Consider the following 21,379-nt stretch of genomic DNA (forward strand, 5'->3'; position numbering starts at 1 on the left):
GTGGAATAAGCGTGATGGTGGAGGAGTGTGCGAGGGAGTGAGTATCATGGTGAGGGAGTGTGCAGAGCAATGAACATGATGGTGGGAGTGTACGGTGCAGTGAGTGTGACAGTGGGAGAATGTATGCCACAGTAAGTGTGACCGTAGAGGTGGGTGTAAGCGGATACTGCTGCACCAATGGTAATTGAGCTCCAGGTTTTAAAGTAACAGTGTGTGGATGAGCAGAAAGGACTAAACCCACATGGTTAGGAGGGAGGGCCCACAGCGTGGGAGGTAAATCGTCTAAAAACCATGGATGATCAAAGAAAAGAGCATCCGAGGGGTTTAGCAGAGGAAAGGTAGTACTAGCTGTAAAAACAGGCAGATGCAGGCAGAAACAGATAGTGAATCACCAGGAATGAGGGGCTTAAACAAAAATGGAAACAAACGAGAACGCTTGTGCATGGAGGCCAAATCATCAAAGAACAGGGTTTTTTTGCTGGACAAACGGAAGAAAAGGAGACACTGCAGAGTGACGAACCTGGGGCAGTGAAGAGGAAAGAGAAACCTCTGCTGCAATTCCCTGAGCCTCAACATAACAGAGGGCAGTAAGGCTCACATCATAAATTGTATACAAGTGAAGATCAGCAAGCGCAGATAATGGCAGATCAGGGACACAGAGATGGGCCACGCGACAATAAAAATCCTTAAAGGGCCTACCCGTTAAAAGATCCAGCCCGGAAAAAAGGGGTGGGGGGTAGGGGGGGTGGATAAAGGGGAACTTTAGCTGCGCAATGAGGAAAGATAAAAATGAGTGAAGCGGCTCAATAGCACACTGCCAGCCATGACAGATGGTGAGGTTTCAGTCAAGGCCACATGTAAAATTGTGTAGTGTGACTCGGCAATCTCTAAAACAAGGCCGTCAGGGGAACAATGGATTGAGGCATTAAGTTTACACGGAGTATCGCAACCTAGCAAAGTGACCAGGCAGGAAGGTGAAATACTGGCTGAATCTGGAAATGTAACGGGTCCAATAGTAATGAGGATAATATCAGACAGGGATTCAATTTTTTTGTGTGTGATCTCCTGGTTATTATTTTTTTTTTTTCTTTTTTTTTTCTCTACCCCACACTACCACCTAAGGTGCGGTAGTGCTTATTTTTTCCCCAGTACCCATGGTGTGTGTGTGCAGGTGTGAGACACAGTGAAAGACAAAGTGCACGAATCTTTATTCAATTTCCACCACCAGGAAGATAGGAAAACACCCGGGTGGCCAGTGACAAACACTGCCCTTCACATCAAAGGGCAGTGCTGTGTGATCAAAACAGTGAAGGGGAGGGTAGGGACTAAATCAAAATAGAGTTGGAGGGAGAAATGATGCACTCCACTCCCTGCGGCGTCCACCTCTCCCTGAACAACTCCAGGGTGTTGGTGGACACCGCGTGCTCCTTCTCCAAGGACACTCGGGCTCTAACATAACCGCGGAAGAGGGGCAGGCAGTCGGCCCTAACGACCCCCTCCACGGCCCGCTGCCTGGACCTGTTAATGGCCAGTTTGGCCAGGCCCAGGAGCAGACCCACGAGGAGATCTTCAGACCTGCCCTCCCTCCTCCGTACCGGGTGCCCAAAGATCAGGAGCGTGGGACTGAAGTGCAGCCAAAAACAGAGGAGAAGGTTTTTCAGGAAATCAAAAAGGGAGTGCAAACGCCCACACCCAATATATACATGGTCCACGGACTCCACAGCGCCACAGAACAAGCAGTTGGGCTGGGAGTCCGTGAACCACCGCAATCTGCGGTTGCAGGGGACTGCTGCGTGCAGCACCCTCCACCCCAGATCCCCGAGAGAAAGGGGGAAGACTCCCGCGTAGAGAGCCCTCCACTGGGGATCCCCACCGCCCGGTGGCAAATGGGCACGCCAAGGCGTGTCCGGACGGTGGATGAGGGAGAAGAGGTGGACGGTGTGCAGCAGCAGTCGATACAGGGCTCTTCTTTTTATTTCCTTAAACAAAACGAAATTAAAATTTCGGAGGTGGCTCAGGTTGTTGGGCACAGGCTCCTGCGGGAAGTACGGGACCTTGGGGCCAATGTGAAATTCCGTCCGGGCTGGGGTGAGCGCGGACGGGATCCCACCGCACACCTGAGCGTCCTCCAACTGGTGCACTACGTCGGGTCCGAGCACCGCCGTTTTAAGGCGTCGGATGGCGGTGGCCACGTACCGGACGTCTACCGCTGCGTTGCCTGCTATGTCCTGCGGCAGCGTCCAGCCCAGGCCCCCGGCACCCAGCACGTCCCCGACCCTGGTCACCCTCGCCGCCGCGGCCCTCCCCTCCGACAGCCACTCGAACCCGCGAGTACGGAGGTGCGGATTCCTGAGCAACGGCTCCCTGACGACAGCCGCTACTCCAGCCGGAGGGTAGGCGCGACGCGATTCGACCATGTTCCAGACAGTGATCAGGTCCTGGTAAAAGACAGGCAGCGTCTTGAGGGCGACCTCCAAACCGTCACGGTCGACGAACAGGAGCTGCGTGTCGTAGTTGAGGTTACGCACCTGGCGGAAAAAATACGTCGCCAGGGCGCACCACCTAGGAGGAGGCTCGACGTAAAGGTATCGCCGCAAGGTCTGAAGGCGGAACGTCGCGACCTGGGTGCGGACGCACACCAGCGACTGACCGCCCTCCTCAATAGGGAGACTCAGAACCTGCGCGGCGACCCAGTGCATCTTTTTGTCCCAGAAGAAATCGACCAACGTTCTCTGGATGTCAGCGACAAAGCCAGGAGGAGGGACCAAAGTGACCAGCCGGTACCACAGCATGGCGGCCACCAGCTGGTTTATGACCAGCACTCGACTCCTGTAAGATAGCACTCGGAGCAGTCCTGTCCAGCGGCCTAGGCGAGCCGAGACTTTGGCCTCCAGCTCCTGCCAGTTGGCCGGCCAGGATTCCTCGGCCGGGCCGAGGTAGACCCCCAGGTAGAGGAGATGGGTGGTACTCCAGCTGAACCCCCGTAACTCCTCCGGCAGAGAGTCCACCCGCCACGGGCCGACCAGTAGTCCGGAACATTTGGCCCAGTTGATCCTGGCGGAAGACGCCGCCGAGTACACGGCCTGGCACTCGCGCATCCTCCCCAGGTCAGCCGGGTCGGTGAAAGTGAGGAGCACGTCGTCGGCGTAGGCCGAGAGGACCACCCCCGTGCCCGCGCCGCGCAGAACCAGCCCCGACAACCTCCTCCGCAAGAGGCGCAGGAAAGGCTCCACGCACAGGGAATACAGCTGGCCGGACAGGGGGCAGCCTTGACGCACTCCTCTCCCGAAGCGAAGGGGCGCCGTCAGGGACCCGTTAACTTTAACCAGACACTCTGCGGCGGTGTACAAAAGTCGGATCCGGGCGACGAACTGCGTCCCGAACCCGAATGCCCGCAGAGTCCCGAGCAGGTACTCGTGATCGACCCTGTCGAACGCCTTCTCCTGGTCGAGAGACAGGAAGGCGCTCGGCAGACCAGCCCGTCGACAGAAATGGATCAGGTCCCGGACCAGGTGGACGTTATCGTGTATCCTCCGGCCCGGGACCGTGTAGGACTGGTCCGGGTGAATCATGTGGGCCAGCACGGAGGCCAGGCGAGAAGACAACACCCTGGCAAAGATTTTGTAATCCGTGCTGAGGAGGGAGACCGGACGCCAGTTCTTCAAAGAACGAAGGTCCCCCTTCTTTGGCAGCAGGACGATGACTGCCCTGCGCCAAGAAAGGGGCAGCAGTCCGGCATTTAGACACTCCCCCAGGACCTGTGCATAGTCGCTCCCCAGGACGTCCCAGAACGCCCTGAAGAACTCCACAGTCAGCCCGTCCAGCCCCGGGGTTTTGCCCCTCGAGAGCCGGTCGAGGGCGCCGGTCAGCTCCTCTAAGGTGACGGGAGCGTCGAGCCTTCCGGCGTCCTCCGGGCTGAGCTGCGGCAGGTCCTCCCACAGAACTCTGCGAGCATCCTCGCTGGACGGATCCGGAGAGAACAGGGCCGTGTAATAGTTCCGGACGTGGGCCCTGACGCCCTCCGGATCCGAGACGAGGGACCCGTCGTCGGCCAGCATGGCTGAATCTGGAAATGTAACGGGTCCAATAGTAATGAGGATAATATCAGACAGGGATTCAACTAAAGTAATACCAGAGGCACCGACAGTGCGGACTAAGGGGTAAATCAGCAGAGGGAGGTGCAGAAGAATGAGTGAACCCTGAATACATTGAAACTAGAACGGAACACCCTCTATGTCATCATGAGATTTTCAGATAGGGACCCGGAGAGGCATATCGAGATGGCCTTCTGCAACCCCACCCCCACCTCCCTCACCCCGTGGCAGGCCTAAACACAAGCGGAATGGGAAGAATCTTCAAAGGGCTGGTGTTGGCATTGTGAATTAATGTGGTACGTGTGGGTGTACTACGCCGTAATAACTCAGGGTATCCTTGGAAGAGGATTCGCAGTGAGTTTAAAATGAACCAGTCAGAAGTGGGTACTGCAGATTAGAGTCAAGAGACTTTCTTATTCCTCAGATGCTGCCTGACCTGCTGTTTAGATTAGATTCCCTACAGTGTGGAATCAGGCCCTTCGGCCCAACAAGTTCACACTGCCCCTCTGAAGAGCAGCCCACCCAGACCCCTACATTCAGCCCTGACTTAATGCACCAAACACTACATGCAATTTAGCATGACCAATTCACCTAACTTGCCAATTCACCTAACCTGCACATCTTTAGACTGTGGCAGGAAACCCACGCAGGCGCGGACAGAAACTCCACACAGTCACCCGAGGCTGGAATCGACCGTGGGACCTTGGCGCTGTAAGGCAGCAGTGCTAACCACTGAACCACCGTGCCACCCTGTTCTTTTCCGATTTTCTTGCTCCTCAAATGCTGCCTGATCTATTGTGCTTTTCCAGCACCATATTAATCTTGACTCCATTGTCCAGCATCTGCAGTACCCATGATGAGGCAGGAGACAATTGAGAAGTGTCTGAACGGCTAGTTTTTCACTATCCTCTATAGGAATTCCAACTGAATTTTCCCATGTATCTCTAACTGGAGCAAGAAAATCAGGGATATTCTCAGAGACCCTCTGCAGGCAATGTGTAACTTCATCAAAGTCACTCTGTTGCCTGGCTGCACTCGTAATGGCATTTCTAACGCTCGTACTGAACCAATCAGAGTGCTCCTCAGGCATGTTCCAGTGTTGAGAGGGAAAATCAATAGAGCCGCTAATTGAAGACTAACAGGAAGTGTGAGCCAATTACAATAAAGTCTGCACATTCTGGGGAAGGCAGTCATAAATGTCACAAATTCGTAAAAACCAATAAAAAAAGGGTACAGGTCATTTTGTCGGTTCCGGGGCATCTTGTAATGGACGGACTTTCACATATGCCCATGGTTTATTTTTTTTTTAGTTTCTAAATGGATTTCATTGAATGATCAACTTAATATCAAAACAAGCTTTAACAAATTTTGTGGAAAAGTTTTATGGTTTACACAACAAGTTTCACAAGTAATTTTTAAATATTACAAATTTACAGTCGTTTCACTTGAAGGAAAGTAACATACAAAACTTTTGCCCTCCCAGACCTTTAATAGGGATAAATGAATTATTTGTTCATCCTGGTCAATGGTCTCATCAGTATATTACACCTCCCCAGTGTAAAATTGCAGTCTTCAAATTCCTTACAATTCATCTTTTACATCTGTGGAATCCTCAGTCTGTTTTTCTTCTGCTTCATCATCATCAGCATCAGCAACATCTTCTGCATCTTCTTTCTCATCTTGTTCTTCAGCCTCTTCAGAAATCTCTTCATATTCTTCAACCTGTTCATTAAGATCGATGTTCATGCTTAGACGAAGCATTCTTTCAATTCTATCACCATATGCCTTTGTGTCTGGTAATTGGTAACCAGAACGTAATGTGGCAGTCTCTAATAATACCACAGCAAGGTCTGTGGCAGTCTGGTCATCCTCATTTTCCTTAACTCGTTTCAGCATCTCTTTTATCAAAGGATGTCTTGGATTTACTTCAAATGTCTTCTTTTGACTAGAATAGTAATTTGTTGAAATATCTTTTCCAGTTTGGTAGGCTTGTGCCTTCATTATTCTTTCCATATTACCTGACCATCCATACTGGCTGGCCACAAGTGCACTAGGAGAATCTGTGAGACGCTGGGAATGCCCATGGTTTATCAAGTGGAGTGCGCCCTATCATTATTCTAGACAGCTGGGCTAGACAGCTATCAATATCTGAGGGGCCGCCTTCTTCTGAATCAAGGCGCAATTGCTGCTGGTTTAAATAAGAACAGTAGGGAAGGCCAGAGTGTGTGTAACCAGGTGGCTGTGGCAATGAAACACCAGATGTTGCCTGCGACATCACAGGACCACTCCCTGGGGGCGGGACTCAGAGCATGTTACTGGAGCAACATTCGGCACATCACCCGCCTACTCCCCATTGCCAGTAGTAAGAAAGGCAACAATTTTCACCATATGGGGTTCAGATTCGGCAAGTGAAACAAGGATTTTAGGGAACTGAGGAGAATAAGGTGGGGGAGCCGAGGGTGCAGGAGAAGGGGAACACTCAGGGGATTAGTGAGAGTCTTCTATTTGGGACGCTGGTATCCGTTACCGATCTCTTTAAACTTTTCGAGACAAGTAAGCATATAATTATGATTTCAGGAAGAGTCACCGCACCCTCCCTGAATGTTAACGTAATAACTATCACCTGTCTCCCTCTAAACAATGTCAGCTGGTGACTCCCGGGCTCCCAGCAGTTCTGACCTCACCCTTGCACTTATATTTACTGTGACATTGCAGAGTCCTTTTTTTTTTGAAGGCTCCAGACCGTCCTTCACAGCAGGACGAGGAAACCTCATCTCCAGGGACAGCCAGTCGCCGTTGATCTTAGAAAGTTGCAATCCTATCTTGCAATTGCTAGTTAGAGCAAATAGACAAGAGAGACAGCAAAGCAAAAAAAAACGACACACAACCGAGAAGCAGAGACAGACACCAGAACTCTGGATCCCAGCCAACAACACAAGGTAACCGCTGTTAATTTAATCTGTTTTAATGTGAGGACAGTTTCCTTCTCGCGACTTTTGGCTCAAAAAAGTCAAACTGACAAGGGAGAATGTTTGCAGGAGTCTTAGAAAATAACCTTTTGTTTTAAAAAAAAATAGATAAAGGTATCTAAACAAAATCACTAGTCTCTACACAACCAAAATGTACTTATTTCAACTTGTGGTAGAAGGGAGGGAAAACAAAACACGCCGCGGTTGACACAGCTTAGCCCGTCTTGTGACGAAAGTGTACCCGCCAAGTAATCGCAAATAAACGTGCGGACTACTCGGAACAAAACCCGCCGATTAAATCATACAAAAAACACACCAATTACTCGCAAATAAGGCCCGCCGAGTAAACTCAGAATAAATCTGCCAACTATTTGAATAAAACCCGCTGAATAATTACAAAATAAACCCGTCGACTCAGGGAGGCTGAATAATCAGTTGGAAAATAGGGAAAGGGAAATTTCCGGCAACTCGTACAATAGAGGTCATGCCGACTATATCAGACTAAGGGAGATTGGGAAGAAAATATTCAGTTTAAGACTGACTCGTATCGAACCGAATTAAAGAGAATGATTTATGCCACACAAGCCTTGAGTTATTTGTGTGCTCATGGGGAAAGACAAGTGACCATGAAGGTCACAAGTCATTCCAAAGAGATAGAGTTGCGTGGTTGTATAGGTTTCAATCATTTAACAATTAGCAAACTGTTAATTGAACCATAATGAGTAACTGGGCAATTGGCCCAGTCACTAGCTCCAGTCACGTAAAAGAAGAACATTCCAATACTGGGAAAGCGCTCACAATCAGGTGCTAGCACAGCTACAAAGTCAGCCACCTCAGAGTCTGAGAATGTACAAGCAGACATTAATATAAAAATTGAGATGGATTACAGACTCTTAATATATGACAAAATGGCTGTTTTGGTTATAACAAATCTCCCACAGGTAGTGTGCAGGGGTGTGAGCATGACGTTGGTTGAGTGTGCGAGGCAGTGAGTGGGCAGATGGGGAAGTGTGCGAAGGAGTGAACGTGACGGGCGGGTGCAGGGGGTGACGTGACGGTGGGTGAGTGTGCGGAGGAGTGAGTATGCCGGTGGGTGAGTGTCCGGGGGAGTGTGTGACGGTGGGGGAGTGTGCAGGGATTGACGTGAAGGTGGGGAGTGTGAGGGGGAGTGGGTTTCCTTTGGTTACTCCGATTTCCTCCCACAATCCAAATTGCCCATAGTATTAAGTGAAGGGGTAAATGTAGGGCAATGGGTCTGGGTGGACTTGTTGGGCCGAAAGGCCTGTTTCCACAATGTAAGTAGTCTAATCTAAAATCTGGAGTTGAGTTGTCTGTTCCATACAAAGCAACGTAATTAGTTTTGCTCATTATTAAAGTAGACAAAAGAAGCATGATTGGGTCGAGTCAGACCCAAGATTTCCAGGTTTTGATTTAAGTTGGAGTCGCTGGAATTTCGGAAGCAGACTGAGCTCCCTTTGCTGTTGTAAAAACTTGTGTTCTCCCTTTCTTGCTGTCAGACAACTACCTGATGAAGGAGCAGTGCTCCGAAAGCTAGCGTGTCCAAATACGCGTGTTGGACTCTAACCTGGTTTCCTGAAGAAGGGCTTATGCCTTTCATTGATCATTTTGAAAAGTTCCTTGAAATGGTTTTCATTGTTCATTTGCAGTCAGACATTTCAGTACAGTTATACAATCATGATCTCCCTGACATCGCACGAAGTTCAAATCCTCTCCCACACCGCCACTATTGCCTCCATCCAAGGCTCCTTCCTCATCTGACCGATTTATTCCTGTACGTCCACACACATTATCTACTGTATCCGTTGCTCCCGAAGTGGCCTTCTCTATGTTGGGGACAGAACGCCTACTTGCAGAACGTTCAGAGAACTTCTCTGGGGGACACACACCAAACAACCCCACAGCACTTTCACTCTCCCTCCCACTTCGCAAAGGACATGGGCCTCCTCGACTGCCAAATCCAAAACACACGGCACCTGGATTCTGGGTAATCCAAGATGGAGGACAGAAAAAAATTCTGGCTGGAAGAGCTGCTCCTTTTTTGAGGTATTTCCTCGAATTCCAGGTGCAACAATTACTGTTTTATATGCTGTTGAATTTTTTTGGAACTTTGGAGAAAAAAGGCAAAATAACAGCAGTTTTAAAAGGGAAAAGAACAGACAAAGGAAGCACATGATGAGGTCCGTGCAGGAGAGAGAGAAAAAGAAACCCTTATTGCTAACTGACACTGTTAGCAGTTACTGCCTTTGCTGTCGAATTCATGTACAACTGGACATCAGAGTGCATCTGGGAAAATTAACAAACAGTGAAATTCACAGCTGGTCTTGGGAAAGCTCACAGCACAGAAGCAGATAAGTGGATTTTAAGCACGATCTTAAAATAATTCTGCAGTAGTGAGTAGAGTGTGTTCTTTCTTGATATGTTTTATTGAGCTATGTCTCTTGATTAACCTTAAAGTATAAGTCATAAGTATTAATTTAACCTGGAGCAATGTTCTGCAGAGGAATAAGACAGTTATTTTCTGGGTCTGTACATTGAAAGAATAAACAATGGCCCTTAGAGTGATATGCTCTTCTCAGATGTGGGAGTTTAGAGAGAGGTTACGGGTTACAGAGGATTATATCTGCAATATATATCGTTGGTTTCGAATCATATCTGATCGAATGGATCAGTTGGAGAGGCAGTTAGAGGCAATGAGGAATTTACAAGACCAGGGCAGTTAGATGGCAGGTATAGAAAAGGGGGGAATGTCTCAGATACAGTCACATGGATGGGTTAACTCCAGGAAAGGTAAGAGAGTAGGCAGGTGGTGCAGGAGTCTTCTGTGGCTATCCCCATTTCAAACAAGTATGCTGTTTTCGAGAATACAGGGGATGATGGACACTCAGGAGTACGAAGCGTGAACAGCGAAGTTCTGGTGTGGAGAAGTGACATGTACATCGGGTTCCAAACAATTGATTCTGTTAGGGGACTCTATAGTCCAAGTTACAGATAGACGTTTCTGTGGCCAGCAGCGAAAAATCAGAATGGTGTGTTGCTTCCATGGTGCCCAGATCAAGGATGTCTCCAAGGGTACAGAATGTTCTCAAGGGGGAGAGGGACCAGCAGGAAGTCATTGTACACATTGGAGCCAACGACCAAGAAAGGGAAAATGTTGAGATTTTGAAGGGAGATTACAGCGAGTTAAGCAGGAATTTAAAAAGGAGGTCCTCGAGTAGTAATGTCTGGATTACTCCCGGTGCTACGAGTGAGGGCAGAAAGAGGAGGATGGAGTAGATGAATGCATAGCTGAGGAGCTGGTGTACGGGAGAAGGATTCACAATTTTGGATCATTGGAAGCTGTTTTAGGGTGGAAGTGACATGTACAAGAAGGATGGATTGCAACTAAATTGGAACCAGACTAATATACTGGCAGGGAGATATGCTCGAGCAGCATGGGAGGATTTAAACTAGTAAGGTGAGGGTGGGGGGAACCCAGGGAGATAGTGAAGAAAGATTTCAATCTGTGACTGGTACAGTTGAGACCAAAGCCAAGTAAAACAGTCAGGGCAGGCAGGAACAAAGCAGAGAACAAGGTAGGACTGATAAATTAACCTGCATTTATTTCAATGCAAGAGGCCTAACAGGGAAGCAGATGAACTCAGGGCATGGTTAGGAACATGGAACTGGGATAGAATAGCAGTTACAGAAATGAGGCTCTGTGATAAACAGGACTGGCAGCTTAATGTTCCAGGATACAAATCCTACAGAAAGGACAGAAAGGGAGGAAAGAGAAGAGGAGTGGGGTTTTTGAGAAAGGATGTCATGACATCAGTACTGAGGGAGGATATTCCAGGAAATACATCCAGGGAATTTATTTGGGTTCAACTGAGAAATAAGAATGCGATATGGGCCGGGTGCTGTCAGGAGGAACTAGATTGGATTTAGATATCTGGTTGGCATAGGCGAGTTGGACTAAAGGGTCTGATTCCATCCTGTCCATCTATATGATTCTATGAGGAAGAATGCCTCATCTTCTGCCTTGGAAACCTCCAGCCACATGAGATCAATGTGGATTACATCAGTTTCCTCATTTCCCCTCTGTCCACCAAATATTCTACTCGACACCACCCTCTTGAATTGCACATCTTCCTTCCCAACTATCTGCTGCACACTTCTATCCAACCTATCACATTCTCCCCAACCTTCATCTACATATTGCGTTCCCAGCTACCTTCCCCCAAGCCCCACCCGTTTCCCAATTCTCTCTCAATCCCCTTTGGCTACAAACCTCATTCCTATTGAAGACGTTTATGTTCGATACATTGATTCTCCTGTTCCTTGGATGCTACCTGAACGGTTGTGCATTCCCAGTCCCACACTTTCGAACTCTGACCTACAGCATCTGCAATCCTCACTTTCTCCCAGTTTTTTTTCTTCATGCTTTGTTTGAGTTTTGGATTATTGTTTGAGTTTCGAATGGTCACATTCCAACTTCATATTCTCTATCAATTCCTTGTTATCACGATTTGCCATGGGTTTCTTTTCACTCTAACATCACACCCAGTTTCATTACACAAGAAGGGATATTCCGGTAACTACAAACCAGTGAGCCTGATGTCAGTGGTGGTAAATTTGCTGGAGATTGTACTGAGGATAGCATCGATTTATATTTGGAAAAGAATGGGCGTATCAGTAATAGGCAACATAGTTTTGTGCGAGGGTGATTGTGCCTTACCAACTTGAAGTGACCAGGTTGATAGTTGAAGGAAGGGCGGTTGATGTTATAGACATGGACTGTAGTAAGGCATTTGATAAGGTTCCCTATCTAAACTAATAGAGAAAGTGAGGTCACATGGTGTGCAGTTTTTTTTTCTCGCAAGGTGGACAAAGAACTTGTTGACCAGCAGGAGACAGTAGTAGTTGAAGGGAGTTTCTTGAAATGGCGAAAGATGACCAGTCAGTGTTTGAGCCACTGTTTGTGATATACATAAATGATCTGGAAGAGGACACTGTAGGTATGATCAGCAAGTTTAGAGATGGCACGAAGATTGGTGGAGTAGCAGAAAGCATAAAGGACTGTCAGAGAATACAAGAGGATATAGATAGACTGAAGAGTTGGGCAGAAAAGTGGCAGATGGAATTCAATCCAGACCAATGTGAGGTGATGGATTTAGGCAAGTCTAATTCTAGAGTGAATTATACATTGAATGGAAGAGCTTTGGGAAAAGTTGATGGGAAGAGAGATCTGGGAGTGCAATTCCATGTTACCCTGAAGGTTGCTGCACAGGTGGATAGTGGTCAAGAAGGCATATAGTATGCTTGCCTTCATTGGGCGGTATATCTCCAGCTGGCATGTTAAAATTGTACATGACATTGGTTCAGCCACACTTCGAATAGTATTGGTTGCCCCATTCCCAAAAGGATGTGGACGCTTTGGAGAGTGTGCAGAGAAGTTTTACGAGGATGTTGCCTGGCATGGAAGGTGCTAGCTATGAAGAGAGGTTGAGTAGGTTAGGTTTGTTTGCATTGGGGAAAAGGAGGTTGAGGGGGGACTTGATTTGAGGTTTACAAAATCATGAAGGGTTTCGTCAGGGTGGATAGAGATAAGCTTTTTCCCAGGGTGAATGATTCAATAATGAGAGGTCTTGCTTTCAAGGTGAGAGGTAAAAAGATTAAGGGAGATTCATGCGGCAAGTACTTCACACAGAGGGTGGTGGTTGTCTGGAATGCGTTACAAGCAGAGGTGGTAGAGGCAGGCAAGGTAGATTCATTTAAGATGCGGCTGGACAGATGCATGAGTAGGTGGGGAGAGAGGGATACAGTTTCTTAGGAATTGGGCAACATTAGATTTGGATTGGCTCAGGCTTGGAGGGTCCTGTCCTGTTAAATTTCTTTGTTCTTTGTTCAAAGATAGGTGTATCCCTCTTGTGTTCTACTGAGAATTGCTGACAAAAACATAAAACACATTTATCTGCAAGAGCACTGATGCCGATTTGATTTCCCCAGAGTATATTGAAGTTTGAAGATCTCAGTAATTACCTCCTTGACATGGTCATTAGTTCCATTAATTTTGTGCTCTGAAGTTCACATTACACTCCAAATATTAACTTTGTTTCTCGGTCTGCTGAGTTATTGTTCGAACTGCTGAGTTCTTACAGAATTTTCAAATTGTCTTTCCCAACTTCAAAAAGATATTTTGAGGCCATAAACTGCTCCCTCACTCTGTCCTCCATTAATTCTGATTCCATGTCAATATTTCGAACATCAAATCCTTTCCCACCATTGCCTATATGTCTCTGAGTAACATGGTAATACCTCTAGCTTTCCCACTGTTACTGCCTGTCTGCAAGTTTGTCTACCCATGGATTATTGACATCCATCCTTGATCACCTTGTTACTCTGTCATAATTTTAGTGAGAAATTATTTACCTCTCCCAGTGTCAATAGTCCATTTTATTGCAAATGCTTTGCATGTTCAAATAAACAACCTTCTTCTTTTTAACTATTGTTTCCTGTCTTCAAATTATTTGCTGATGTACAAATTTTAGTTAAATCTTGCCTTTTCAGTTGTCTTTAACCACAAGACCGTACACTGATGATGTTCAATACTTCCTCTTTTCAACTAGTATTTTCCCATGTCTGTTCCTCCAGTCCCTATGACGCTCACGGTATCTGAAACCTCAGTTTGTTCCTTGAACATGTCCTGTCCTTGTTGTTTTCTCTTGGCTGTCCCACTCACGTCTTGTGTGACTACCATCAGCCCAATAACACTTCCTTGATGTGTAATCTGATCTAGTCTTTACAATCACAGGAACCTGCTGCCTCTCAAACCCCATCTGTCTCTGACTGGACCCAGCACCTAGAACACCTCCTTTATGCACAATCTCCAACTTCTGCAACATTTACTTTCTTCATATCATTTCAAGATCATCCAGTCTCAGCTGTTGGAAGTTTTAAAGAACACTAAGATGGATAAATCCCTGGGACCTATGAGGGGAAGTTAGGGAAGAATTTGTGGTGCTGCTGATGGAGATGTTTGTATCATTGACAGTGGGTAAAGTGCCAGAAGATTGAAGTGTGGCTATTTTTTTTTTTGTGCCATTATTAAAGAAAAGCTGCAATGAATACCTGGGAACTACAGACCGGTGGGCCCAACGTCAATGGTCGATAAGTTATTAGAGGAGATTCTAAGACACAGGATCTACAGCATTCGGAAAGGCATGGACTCATTTGTGATAGTCAAATTGGATTAGATTACTTAGTGTGGAAACAGGCCCTTCAGACCAACAAGTCCACACTGACCCGCCGAAGCGCAACCCAGCCAGACCCATTCCCCTACATCTACCCCTTCACCTAATACTACGGGCAATTTAGCATGGCCAATTCACCTAACCTGCACATTTTTGGACTATGGGAGGAAATCAGAACACCCGGAGGAAACCCACGCAGACACGGGGAGAATTTGCAAACTCCACACAGTTAGTCGCCTGAGGCAGGCTAGTGTGTGGGAAATCGTGTCTCTCAAATTTGATTGAGTTTTTTGTAGGGCTGACCAAGAAGGTAAACAAGGAAAGTGTATACATGGACTTTAGTAAGGCCTTTGACAAGACACTAAATGGTAGGTTGTTGAATGCTAGGAGAACTAGCCAGTGGGATACAAAATTTCTTTGGTAGGAGACAGATTGTGGCAGCACAGGGCTGCTTTTCAGACTGTAGGGATTTGTGCTGGGTCCACTGTTATTCATCATTCATATGAATAATTTTAATAATTTGGGAGGTGTGGTTAGTAAACTTGTAGATGGCATCAAGTTTGTTGGTACAGTAGATAATGAGGAAAGTTATCTGGGAATGCAGTGAGATCTTGATCCACTGGGCCAGTATGCTGAGGAATGTTAGATGGAGTTTAATTTAGATAAATGCAAGGTGTTGCATTTTGGTGAAATAAACCACGATAGGATTTACACAATCAATGGTAGAGCCATTGATGTGTTATCGAACAAAGAAATCTGGAGGTAAAGATTCTTACTCTTTCAAATTGGAGTCACAGGTAGTTAGGTTGGTGAAGAAGGCTTTTGGCATGCTAGCTTTCAGCTGGTCAGAGCGTTGAGGATATAAGATACTACTTCTCCTGTAGAAGATGATGGTGAGGCCACATTTATAATACTGGGACTTTTTCTCCATGTGCGTTGTGACTGGGAGGGACCTCATAGAGGATTATAAAATCATGAGAGGCATAGATAAGGCAGATAGTAGATAGCTTTTCCCCATGATTCGGGAGGTATGCCATTCTCACCTGCTCTGACCTGCATGTTAATTCAGATCCTCAGCAATGTGGTTGATTCTCAACTGCCCTCTGAAAGGGCACTGAAATGATTTAATTTTATCAATCCCTCTTGAATCTTATCTGGACTGCAGTGATTGAAGAAGATAATTCAGCACTGCCTTCTCAATGGCATCAATAAGTGTCAATAAATGTGGGGCCAGCCAGTGATGCCCACGTCCCACAAGTGAATGAATAAATAAACTATTTTAGACCTCTCATTGCTTGGAGAAAATTGGTGGCGAGATGCCTTCCTGATGCAGGGGCAGCCATGGTGCTTGTAGGATTGAACGTGGCTGGGATGGGAACTTGGAAATGCTGCTAGTGCCATTCACCTGCTGCACTTTTCCTTCAAGGTTGAAGTGGCAGTGGGTTTGTAAAATACTGTTGAGAGGCTTGCTGAATCATTGCACCTTGTATTACTGTCACAGTGTTAGTTGTGAAGTGAGTGAAAGTTGAATTTGATGAATGACGTGCCAGAAATGGAGTTGCTTTGTGCTGGTTGGTGTTAAGCTGCCTGAGTATCAATGGAGCTGCATTCATCGAGGTAAGCGGAGATTACTTCATTACAATCTTGACCTGGCCAGTGTAAATGGTGGGCAAACATTATGTACATTGCTATTTTAGTTAATTTCCAGCGCTCTGCGAGGTCAGTTCTGAGTTCAGGAACATTGGATTGATCGTGTGAATGAGAAATGATCTTTTGTGTATGTGGAGCTATTTTTTTTTGTTACCTTGGATTTTAGGTTTGTGTGTGCATGTGTTGTGTAGTCAGGTTGATTTTCTCTAGACTGTGTGCAATGTTTAAGTGCAAGGAACTGTTTCCTTCTGTTTTGTTGGCTGCAAATGGCCAGAGTCTGTGTGGGGAGCTAGTTTGTCACGTGTAGCCAACAAATTGTCAGTTCCTGTTTGGGCCAGCTTTCTATTTCTATTTGGATTCTGAAGTTTCAATCCTATGTGGCAGTGGGTGGAGGGGGTTTGCTGGCTATTGTCATCTGGGCTGCAGGTAGTCTGTCCTCTGGGGAGATGTTTCCAACCTATGGCTGCAGATTGTCTGTCATGTGTGTAGAGCTCTTCGGTTATGCTCAGGTCTGCATGTGCAATGTCTGGTGAGCTTGTTTTACTGCTCTGCACTTTGGTCAGTACTTTGTGGGGAGGACTTCTTTTTGTCTGAGTACGTATCATAGTTTAATTCTGTTTCCTTTGAATGCTCAGTTCCTGGTGAGAGGCTGGATGTATCCCGAGGAGTGTGGTTAACTGGATATTAACCTGTGGATTGTGAATGGGTACTTTTGCATTGGTAACTGCTTTTGCATGCCTGCGTGTGGAGGGATTCAGGATTCAGCCTATGAACTGCAACTATGTGCTTTGTGTGAGGACCTGTGTTTAATCTTGCACACTGCATGAAAACTTGCGTAGGTGTTGATTTGGATTCTGGATGGTGAGTTGGATCAGTTGACCTGTTTCTCAAACTGTGGCTCAAGAACAGCCAATGCTGTGAGAAGAGCTTTTATTTCTCCTGTTGGCTGTGGTAATTTCTGTCTGAGGAGCTGGGCTTTAACTTGTGGAATCGAAATGGTCAGTTACGTTTGCAGAGCTGATTTTAATGCTGTGGATTTTACACAGTATCTTCTCCATGGAGAGCTGTGTTTTATCCTGGGATTGCAAATGCTTAGTTGTGTGTACATTTATGTTCTTCAGAAAAGAACGAACACTCTCTCCACAACTGCTTCCAGACTGGTTTACTTTATTCAACCATTTATGTTATAGTTTCAGATGTTGACTATGCATAGTTTTGTGTTTTAATTTAGAATTTGCTTATTCACTGCCAATATGTAATTGTGTGTAAAACTAGGTCATAACCTGTGAACTACAAATTGTCAATGACCTGTTGGGAGTTTTTATTTTTCTTGTGGACTTCAAATTCTTTTCTGCATGAGTGGTGGTTTCATTCAACTGGATTGTGGAGAGTAGGATTGCATCCTGTGGCATTTTGAATATTAATTTCACATAAACTCCACATTTGTGTCAGTTGTATCCTACAGATTGTGAACGTCTGTGTGTGCGTGTTCTGTGAATGCTCCCTTCTCGTTTATCTACCCCCCCCCAGTTCTGACAGCACTCCTTCTTCTGTCTGTAACTGCCCATAAGACCAAACATGCTCCTGTTCCTCCAACTCCTCAGAACATCAAACCTCTTTTATCCCTTGCTGCCATACTGATATCCAGGACACCTCAAACCCTACTGACACTTTCTACCTTTCTAACCTGTTTGGGTCCCACAACATGCTCTGCATTTGTATTTTTTCCCATGTCCAATAATCATCCATATCTCTTGAATCATCTCCAGCATATATTGCTCTCCTTAACTCTGGACTCCTCTTGCCAGAGCAATTCATACTGGCTTTATAACATCGTTCAGTCACTTAACACTCTCCATATCTCTGCCATCACTCCCAGCACGTTCGATTCTCCCTCCTCCTATCATCTCCTTCAATTCCAACAATATTTGCATTTCCTACAACACTCCTCTTGCTAGAAGAATGTTTGATCTCCCTTTTAACACCTGCTTCAACATTTTGGTAGCCCTTGGCCAGTTTTGAATACACTGTCTTCAGAATTGTTCATTTCCATTGACTGGTGAGACAATATCCGAAGAGCAGGAAAATCGGTGCTTCAGGAATGAGGCTTGTGAGTGGAGGGGGTGGGGCTGAGGTCAAGTTGGCTGACACTGCAATAGGTAGATGGAGGTGGAGGGAATGGAGATAATTCGGAGAGGAGGGTGGAGCAGATAGGTAGGAGGAAGATTGCAGGTGAGATAGGTCAAGTGTGTGTGTGGTGCCAAGTTGGAAGGTTGGATCTGAGGTAAGGTGGGAGAAGGGGAAATGAGGAAACTGGTGAAACCATGTGGTTGTAGGGTCCCAAGGTGGAAGATGAGATGATCTTCCTCTAGGCGTCGGGTGGTTAGGGTTTGGCAATGGAGGAGGCCCAGGACCTGCATGTCCTTGTTGAAGTCGGAGGGGGCATTAAAGCCACGGGGCGGTGGGGTTGGTTGCTGCCGATGTCCCAGACATGTTCTCTGATGCATTCTGCAAGTCGGCGTCCTGTCCCCTAATGTAGAAGAGACCGCATCGAGAGCAACGTATCCAATAAATGACGTGCAGAAGGACAGGTAAACCAATGAAAGATGTAGAAGGCTCTTCTGGGACCTTGGATTGGAGGTGAGGGGGCAGGTGTGGTGCAGGTTTGCAATTCTTGCAGTGGCAGTGGAAGGTGCCAGGAAGGAAGCGTGGGGGAGTGTGGATCTGACAATGGAGTCACGGAAGGAATGGTCTTTACGGTATGTGGAAAAGCGTGGAGTGCGAGCTACATCTCTGGTAGTGGGGTCCACTTGTAGGTGGCAGAAATGGTGGAGGATGATATGATGTATACTTAAGTTAGTGGGGTGGAAGATAAGGATCGGAGGGTTATATACCTGTTGCAATTGGAGGGGTGGGGTTTGAGGGCAGAGGTGTTGGAAGTGGATGAGCTGCGCTGGAGGGCATCATCGACCATGTGGGATGGAATTTTACTGTCTTTGAAGAAGGAGGCCATCTGGCATGTTCTGTGGTGGAACTGGTCATCCTGGGAGCAGATGCGGTGGAGGCACAGGAATTGGGAATAAGGAATTGTTTATATATAGGATGCAGGGTTGGCTGAGGTGTAGTCCATTTACCTTTGGGAGTTGGTGAGCTTGTAGATGTCTGTGCTGAGTTGTTTAGCGTTGATGGAGATGGAGAGATCCGGGAAGGGTAGGGAGGTGTCCGAGTTTAAGATGTTCATGAAATTGATTAACAGTTCAACCTCCTCAGGGGATCATGAGGTGGCACTGATACAGTCATCGATGTAATAGAGGAAAAGGTGGGGAAATGCTGCCAGTGTAGTTGCAGAAGATGGACTGTTCCAGGTGCCCGTTGAAGAGACAGGCATATCTGGGGCCCATGGTCTGAAGGAAGTGAGAGGACTGGAAGGAGAAGTTATTGAAAGTGAGGACCGGTTCAGCCAATCAAATTAGTGTCAGTGGAGGCGTACTGGTGGGGACACCAGGATAGGAAGACCTGGAGGGCTTGGAGGCCTTCGTCATGGTGGATAGAGGTGTATAGGTGCATACATGTCCATGGTGAAGACGAGAAGTTGGATGCCAGAGAAATGAAAGTCATGGAGGGGGTGAAGGGCATGAGTGTTGTCCCAAATATAGGTGGGGAGTTCCTGGACTGGTGGTTAGGGCAATATCAAGGTATGGGGAGGTAGTTCTGTTCTCCTGACCAAAAGCCACAACTTCCTCATCACCACCATGCTGTTGCATCCAAAAAAAAACAAGACAGCTCCCATACCCCAAACACTACCACCCCCTTGACTCTGTCTCCTCAGAGTGAGGGATTGGAAAGACTACATGACAGGAGTCAATGAGTCTGGACAGACCATAGCCTGATCTGAGCAAGGATCAATGTACATACAGCCCTGCTGCAGTGGAGATGACAAAAGCTGAGCCTAAGAAGCTTTGACATTGAGGCATTCAAAAACATGGAAAAGAAAGCCTCACATAACCAGCTCCTCTTCACAAACCTCTCACTTCCTCCAGACCATGGGCCCCAGATATGCCTGTCTCTTCATCGAGCACCTGGAACAGTCCATCTTCTGCAACTCCACTGGCAGCATTTCCCCACCTTTTCCTCAGCAACAAGTCACCGGATTGCAACAGCTCCTGGTCCACCCTCGAGGCCACTACCATCAATGCCTGCAAAAACTCGGTCGGTTCATTAACCTGTAAACAGGAAATACGAGAACTGATAAACCAGAAGCACATCACATTTCTGAATGTATAACAGCAACCACACTCAGGAGAGAAAAGGCAGACCCACAGGTGACTGAATGCCAGGGTCCAACAATGAACCTGTGACATAAGGAACAGGTGGTGGGTGGGAAAAGCACTTGAGAGCCAATGAATGGCCAACAGCCATAGTGTGAAGGGTTTCTTTGGGGGTGTCAAGACCAAATAACCAATGCTTCCCCCCCCCCCCCCCCCCCCCCCCCCACCCAAAGGACAGAGTGAAACTTATTAAAGACACAGCCATCAAACAACGCTGAGGATAGCAGCATGCTACACACCACGAGCTCGGCAACACCCCAGCCCCAAACGAAGAGAAGATTGTTCACCAGCTCAGGAACAACAAAGCTGCTGGTGTGGACAGTATCCCTGCTAAGGCTTTAAAGTGCGGGGGCACCCAGCTCCCAGTACAGTGGCACACCTTTGTCTGCCTTAACTGGAAGGAGGAGAATGTACCGGGTGAGTTTCAAGATGCCACAATTGAGAGTATTTTCAAAAAGGGAATACGTCTGACTGTGGAAACTACAGGGGAATCTCCCTGCTGTCAATCATTGGAAAAGTCCTCACCAAGATTCTCTTGAACTGCCTCCTCCATGTGCCTGAGGAACGCCCCCCATCCTCTGGAACTGCAGTGTGGCTTCCAGTCATGGGGCACAATGGACATGCTTTTCGCCTTGCAACAGCTGCAGGAGAAATGCAGAGAAAACATGGCCTTGTACATGGCCATCTTTGACCTTACAAAGGCCTTTGACACGGTCAATTGGGAAGCATTATGAAGTGTCCTTCTCCACTTTCGCTACAACATGAAATTTGTCAAGATCCTTCACCTGTGCGAAAAAGACATTTAAATCGCGGTAATGACAAATGGCTCCATCACCGACCCATTCTCCATTCAAACCAGTGTCAAGCAGGGCTGTGTCATTGTCCCAACACTGTTCTCAATCAATCTCAATGCAATGCTTCACCTCACCATTGACAAGCTCGCCACTGGAGTGGCACTAAGCTACAGAACCAACAGGAAATTATTTGACCTCCATTACGTTCAATCCAAAACCAAAGTTACCCCACCATTTGTCATGGGGCTGCAGTACATGTATAGCGTTTATGTATGTACAAATTCAGAGGATGTA

Source organism: Chiloscyllium plagiosum, unplaced genomic scaffold (assembly GCF_037043375.1).
Source record: "Chiloscyllium plagiosum isolate Xiang-an unplaced genomic scaffold, Cpla_swu_hap1 HiC_scaffold_26, whole genome shotgun sequence".
Taxonomy (NCBI): domain Eukaryota; kingdom Metazoa; phylum Chordata; class Chondrichthyes; order Orectolobiformes; family Hemiscylliidae; genus Chiloscyllium; species Chiloscyllium plagiosum.